Consider the following 8000-nt stretch of genomic DNA (forward strand, 5'->3'; position numbering starts at 1 on the left):
CCTGCCCGCCGGTGGGACCGGAGCTGTGAAACTGGCCCCCGGGTTAGGAGCCTGCCGCTTAGCAAGGGCAGAGGTTTGAGTGGGGACAAAAAGTCTAAAGGTTGGGTCGGGTAAGTCTGTGGCTTCTTTGGGGTCAGCTGTCAGCAGGGCTTCCTGGGAGTGCTGAGCCCCTTCTCCATGGGAAATCAGCTTCACGTTTTGTGACTCAAGGATCTGGTCGTGGCACTGATCTTTTCACCATGTATGTCCTGTAATCCTTGAGCCAGAGGTACCCTTTCATGGGACATCCGTGCAGGAACTCCCTTTCCCTTTGTCACCCTCTCCTCGGTTTCCTTAGATCTCTGCATCTGCTGCTTCTTTCTCCTCATCCTCCCTCTTTCTCCTCTCTCCCTCAATACCTCCACACATCTCATTTATGCTGTGTCAATCCCAAAACTACCCACACTCCCCAAACTTCCTGACCAGTCTTATGTGCAGTGTGTTGCATACATACACCCCAGTGACACTGTGAGGGTCACCCAGATGACAGAGGAAATTCCACTACAGTGCCACACTTAATGGTTTTTGGGTGGCAGTTTTGGATTTTGTTTTGTTTTGTTTTGTTTTCCTTTCCCCTGCTAATACTCCTCTCCAGTCTTCATTACCTGTGGTACCATGCATTAGGCCTTGGTGAACTTTCCTCCAAAAGCAGTTTGTTAGCAGAGACTCTCTCTAGTTTGACCTATGGGAATGACACTTGGGAAGCCATGGTCATCCTTCCCTCTAGTAACTGTGGTGCTTTGGTACCTCCACCATGGCCTATGGCACTGAAGACACATGATAAATTTCATGAAAACTAACATTTTAAATAAAGGTGGGTGATCTGATATCTTCATGCCCCTTATCAACGAAAGGGGGTCAGAATTCAGGTTCTGCAGACTTAACAGCAAACAGCTGCTCTGCCAGCATTCTTCTAGCTGACTGGGAAAGCTGCGGAGGATGGGACTGGCTGTATGGTGGTACATGTCAGGCAACATAAGCAAAAGATGAGGGGTTGCAAAGCAAGGTGACCAGGCTTCACAATTTTCACTGCTTATGGAACAACTCTTTTAAAACAGAAAATCTTTACTTTCACCACAAACAAACCTCCAGCCCTTTTCTGTCATTACAGGAAACCTGCACCAAAGTCAAGTGAGACAACTGATATTAATAATGAAAGCCCTCAACTTCTCTAATAAGGGGCAGGGAACATGTAAAGATTGTTACAAAATCACACAGGCACTTTTCTGATATTATGTTGCTAACCTTAGTAGGGGGTTATCTGTGGACTAACCTTTTCTGCAGCACACAATCCCTGGTAACCTCATTTGAAGTAATAATGTGATAACCAGCGGTTATTTGCTTTGAAGCCTACCCAAAAGTGCTTTTGCTGAAAGCACCTACTAATGTCATCGCTTGAGTAGCTGTTACAGTGGCTACTCCCAGTTTATGACTCACATCCTAGGTCATGACTAGGATCAGCAGTGGTTCTCCTGTGCTAGCCATGCCATATCCATGGCCCTGGAGAGAGAGGGAGCCAAGAAACCGGTTCTGTACCCAGAAATGTTTTTGCAGCTTGACTTGCTCCCATGCTTGGCCTCTCAGCTCTGCATGGGCACTGAAGAACTGGAAAAGAGTGTAGAACATGATACTTTCTCCAGCAAATAGAAGAACTAGCTCCTCTAATCTGTCTCATCTCATCTTGGGAATTTTCATAAAACCTCACTGATCTGCTTCTATTTCTTTCCTGTAAAGTGTGTGCACTTTATCAGGTGAGCTTTCTTTCTTATCAGTGCTTCCTCTCACTTTCTCCTTACCTTTTTTTTTCTTGGCCAAGTTGTGCAAAGGACCTGCAGAGGAAAACTGACCCAGATTATTCATTTTCCCTCTGCCCCGAGCTTTTTTAATCGATGGCACTAGCTCAGTGTAGCAACTGAATAGGATTAGCCACTTTTCCCTCTGGATTGAGTTTGGAGGAGGCTGCAAAGATAGATGACTGGAATTGAGTTGCCTTTGGGGCTTTGAGCTTAATTCACAACAGAAGGTAGCCAATTCAAATCACTCTGAGCCTTCTGCTAAGGGAAGGTGACTAGGATTAGTCCCTTTGTACCATCTCAGTTCCAAATACATTTTCAGCATTATTTCTGGCTGGTCCGTTTGGGTCTGAGCCAAAGCCCCTTATATTTCCAGCAATTCCATCGAGTTTTGCATCAGGTCTTTTGTGGGGAGTAGAAAAGAAATGATCATCTGTTTGGCTCTCCTAATGTCAGCTCACTGCCAATGTCATGCTTGCAAGTGACAGAGGCAAACCCAGAAACATGCTGATACCTCACACAGTCTTATGATGACACCCTTTGTCCTTTTTGTGTGACCCTGTGATACAAGGTGAGGTGGCAAGGAAAAGCTACAGTAAGCTCAGGACTTACGACAAACTATTTGAATAAAGCTAGACAGAAACTCTGAATTGGGCCAAAAGAGGAAGGAACTTCATTCAAGTGAGACAAAATGTAACAGAGAAAATACAAGTGTCTTATTTATGTAACATAAAGGTAGTGAACTTACAGTCTCATCCTTTGGTTTCCCGCTCACAACTGTCTTGCTATAACTTAATAATGCTGTCCAACTTCCCTTGCTGTAATTTTCTCACACAATAGAGCTCTTAGTCCTTAGAATTATATATTTTTCAATTCCTTACAGAGGAATGAAAGGGTTCACAAGCAGCCAAGGCTTGTTTCCTCTCCTTTTATTCCAGTACCAAAGAAGACTTAGTTCTGAAGGAAAAGTTTAGGTCTCATTGTCAGACCCTTGCTATTTGCTACTTGGTTTTGGTTCTCTTTGAGACTAGTCTTGGGAGCTATCTGAAGGTCTTACTGTGAGACTGTCACGTGGGCAGAAAGACTTGAGACCTGTTACATGTTTTGGCTTTGTAAAAGTTCTGGCTGAGCTCCCATAGACATGGACAGTGCTTGGCAATTAATTCCAAAAGCTTAAGCAGAGAAGTTTAGCTGCATAGAACTATACATGTCTTCTGCCTTTACCATGGTACTTTTATGCCTCTCCTGGTATATGGTCTGGTTCATTTTGGTAACTGAAAAACTGAAGATGCTTAGATCAATTCAATTTTGCAGCATCATAAGATGTTTCATGAGATCTATTTCCAGAGGCTCTTGCCTCACTTCCAGGTGATGACATCGACTCTTAAAATTGCTTTACCTTGAAGATACAGTGATTCATTGCTTTCTCAGTGTGCTGGTTTTGACTGGGGTAGAGTTAACTTTCTTCACAGTGGATAGTGTGGGGCTATGTTTTGGATTTGTGCTGAACACAGGGTTGATAATACAGAGATGTTTTTGTTACTGCTGAGCAGAGTTTACACAGAGCCAAGGCCTTTGCTGCTTTTGGTACTGCCACACTGGCAAGGAAGTTGGGGGTGCATGGGAGGCTGAGAGGAGACACAGATGGGACAGGTGACCCAAACTGACCAAAGGGATATTCCATACCATATGACACCATGCTCAGTATATAAAGTGGGAGGGAGAAAGAGGAAGTGGGGGATGTTTGGACTTGGGCATTTTTCTTCCCAAGTAATCACAACATGTGATGAGGCCCTGCTCTCCTGGAGGTGGCTGAACACCTGCCTCCCCGTGGGAAGCAGTGAATTGATTCCTTGTTTTGCTTTACTTGCATGCACAGCTTTTGTTTTCCCTACTAAATTGTCTTTATCTCAATGCATGAGTTTCCTAGCTTTTACCCTTCCAGTTGTCTCCCCCATACATCTGGTGGGGGAGTGAGTGAGCAGCTATGTGGTGTTTGTTGGCTGGCTGGTAGCAATGGGTCTAACTGCAGCAAGTGCACTACTTTTGCCACTGTTCTGCTAACTTGTAGGAAAGTCCAACTTGACATTTAAACTTGTGTTTGCTTTTTATATGTCACCACTAAATGGCCAATGGCAATGCCCACTGCTGGAGCAAATCCATAGCTGAAGCTGTCCACCTCAGTAGTAAATGATTAGGTTATGACATGACTGTGCAGGCATAACGTCACATGTAGCCCAGTAAAAGCCAGTCTACAAGACTCATTTGCTAGCACAAAGTACACCTGCTGATGCTGCATTTTGCTTATACAACTGTCTTGCCTACACAGTTATCCCAAGAGATCTTTTCCTGGTGTAAGCTTAACCTCAGAGTATCTCTGTCTTGGAACAAAATAGTCAGAGAGGAGAACTGCTGGGGATGGCTTATTAGTAGTGTACACTCACAGTTTATGCTTCTGCCTTTGTAGGGTTCTTTGATAAATTCAGATGAAAAAGGACAGTATTTATCATATGATCAGCAGAATGTTACAGATTGGCCATAGACCCTGAATACATAGCCTGGAAAATCACTCATTGTAGACATGCAGATTTGAAGTAAGACAAATAAAATGCTAGTCACTTGTACTGAATGGGCTATTTAAGAACTCAGGAATAAGTGGACAAAGTAATTTTCCTCGTATTTGAGATAAAAGGGTTTCTCACCTTATAAATAATACACCTACAGTCCTTTCTTTCTGCCCTTTCAAATATTTCTCAGTGTCACAGTATGGGTCACTGTGGCTCAGATAGGTTAGTACAAGAAATTCTGCTTTGCTTGCTCATACTCTGAATTGGTAATATTCTAGTTTATTCTTTCTATTAAAAAATGTGAGATTTCCCATCTGTTCCAATTCTGTGGATTTGTAAATCCATGTGAGGAAAAAATCCACATGTCCTAACTTCTCAGAAAATATATTTGGTGGGGATTTCAATTGAGTCTTTCAACCTCTGCCTCCTCATCTAACAAAGGTTCTTCTCAACAGAGAAGGATCAGGAGAGGTGTTCAGGGCTCAGTAATTTCACTCTGTGTCTTGACTACAGTTCAAGACTTCAATGGTCTTCAACTGCAATTTTTCTCCCTAGGCCTCCTTATTATTAGAGTCCTTCAAAAGGAAGCAATAGAATCACTCAGACTTTTACAGATCCCTGATGCTGCATTCTTGAGAAACCACTGAATTGCACTTCTTTTCTTCTTTTTTTTTTTTTTTTTTTGTCTGACCAGCACATGGAACTAAAGAATAGAACATGCATCTGATTGTTAACCATTACTTATATTTAGCACTTGAATCATATATATTTTCATCTTTATTGAGTGTTAAAGCATTCTTCATTTCCCACACAAAGCCCATAATTAAAACAAAAGAGTGTATGCTGTTAAAAACTCCAGCATTAGAAAGCTCTTCATTTCAAGACTTCTTAAACATCATTGTCCATCTTTTTTTTCTTCCTGATATAGGCCATGGCAACTCTCAGATTATGCCAAAGGTTGTAGAAGTGTTCACAGCATGGACTAAAACTTCACACATAATACTATTTCATTATCCCTTCTCACATTCATGTTCACAAAAGTTCCATGTAGCATCTTCAGCAATTGCTGACATGGAACTGTAAGCTAAGAAACCCTAAACATTTCTGAATACCTGTAAAATGCTCTTTTTTTTTTTTTTAAAATAAGCTTGTGTTGTTCTGCTCTGTTCACATACAGTCATAAAAGGTGTCTTTGAAATGTGACTTCTTGCTAAGCTAAAGAATGTCACATCTGTAGCCTGAAGGGCCGCTAGATATTTCAGGATTTATCCACACAGACACATTTTACCCTTCACATCAATACAACTATACAGATATAGTTGAACAAGCATAGCCCTACCTGTGAACTCCTATCCCAACATAAAAATACTGTCTCCAGTTCAACTAATACCCTTTCCAGAGCCATATGAGTCAAAATTGGAAAAAGGCTTACTTCCAGAGTGTTCACACCAGGTACTATACCAGTATAATTATATAACATTATATAGTATAATAACCTCTTTTCTTGCACAGACATGCTTTAGAAAACTTCACCCATGGTGTAATGAAGTTTCTTTGCCAATGTATTCATTCAGCATTTCTGTTGAGTTAGAACTGGAACAGGAGGAGCTTCCTTTGATGCTGTGTTTGCCCTTCTTTCTCAAAGAACTTACTGCACTTTTTTCTACCCCTTTGACTTTCTCTTTTCTTTTCCTCTCCCCATGGCCCAAAGCGCTGTCTTTCTCCATATTTGTGTGACCATAATTCTCTGATTCTTTTTTTACCTTTTCCACTTTCTCTTTTGTACACAGTTCTTTGTTTCTAGCTCTTCTTAATTCTGTGCAAGTGTTTCCCTGAATTTTGCCCAGTGTGTCCAGTCAGCCAAGTCTTTTTCTCCCAACTTCTCCAAACATACAAAACAGACAATTAGTTCCCTTTTATCTTTCCTTCTGTAGCAAATGCCATTATGTGAGGTCCTTCTCTGTATTTCTTGCTTCTTCCAGGCTTACAGGCTGCTCCTTGGAGAGGCTTGCAAGTGTCCATGGAAGAAGCTTTTGTTCAACGAATCAGTAACATAGCAAATGCTCTACAGCCTCACAGGTCCACAGGGGCCTGTAGTTTGAAAACCACTACCTATTGCATTAGTTGGTGTCATAAAAATGGGAGCCCTCTGGACATGAACTTTTCATTCTTACAGCATAACTAAGCTTTAGGCATTACCACACTATGAACAAGGCATAATAGCATATCTGTGGAATTTTAATTCCTGTTTCAAGAGGTTTAACTTCTTTTGTTTTTATTTTCAGCAATACAAATCAATAAATATTTTTATAAAACTTGTTTTAGTAAGATGTCTACCAGCCTAGAGACATGTGTCTGGTTAGAATCCAGTCATGTGTATGCTTAAAGCAAAGCAGAAGGGCATGCTTCTTATACAGAATACAATGTTCAAGGTGTCAGTGAAACTGCACAGCTCTATGGCACTTTGGGTGGCAATTGTACCACACCCTGGAAGGGTTTGTTTGCAAAATTGAGGTTGAAAATATAAAAGACACTGAACAACAGATGTCAAGATTACTTCCTCTACTAGGTATAGTCAGAAGGAGAGTTGTTCTTTGAAGATTTGCACATAAATTGCTGTGTCCTCAAAAACGAGATTTGCATTTCAGATCTCAGAATTTATGTATTGAAACTACAGGCAGTCTTTACAGTGTATGCTGATATGAAAGGCATATTCATATGATTTTTTAGCAATAGCTAATAATGAAATGGAATGTTACTATTTTTCTAGGAATTCATTGGCAAAGAATTTGGAGATTTTTCAAATAGCAGAGACAGGACTAACACCTTTCCAATTCCACTTCTAACTTCTGCCGTTACTTTTCCTTTAAACATCTGCTAATCTCAAAATATGCCCATTTTTTGTTGATGTCATAGAAAGATGGTACTCACCTTTCTAAATACACAGCGTCACACAGGACAAACAACATAGTACAATCATCTGCAGTCTGGGAAACTGTGGGTTCATTTATCATGACAGTATTTCACCAGTTTACCTTTTATTTAAATTCATCAGGTTTCATGCACTGACTGATGAAGTCAATAGGATTCTTCTCACTACTTTAATCTGTTTCAAATCCAGCCATTGCATAGGAGCAGATTTTTAGAAGGAACTCATTAAGTGGAGGTGCTTCTGCTTTCTGCAACTCCAAGATTGCCATTGGGAGAATCCATTAGTTGCTTTAATGTCTGTGTTGTAGCTGTGTGTTGTGTTGTAGATGTGTTACCCAGGAATTGTGTGTTTCTTTAATTTAGCTGCCTTGATATCCATTCAGTTATGTCTTTCCACTTCTGTGAAATATTATTTTCCTGTCTTCCAGTTTCTGTACCATTGTCAGCCCTTCCTCTCTGCTTATCAGAAATGCAGGAGGGAGGACAGTGTCACACTTGAATGATTTTTTATAAGGTTAGGATATACTGTATGTTTCACAATAAGATAGCCTGGCCAATGGAGTTTGTATATATAGAGTTTTCAGTTTTGTTGCAGCTATGGGATTAGGCAGCACAGTAAAAGAAAAAAAGCAAAGAGAGGGATTCTGACTTTGCCTTGGCATAACTCTAT

This window comes from Acanthisitta chloris, unplaced genomic scaffold (genome assembly GCF_000695815.1).
Source record: "Acanthisitta chloris isolate BGI_N310 unplaced genomic scaffold, ASM69581v1 scaffold13399, whole genome shotgun sequence".
Taxonomy (NCBI): Eukaryota; Metazoa; Chordata; class Aves; order Passeriformes; family Acanthisittidae; genus Acanthisitta; species Acanthisitta chloris.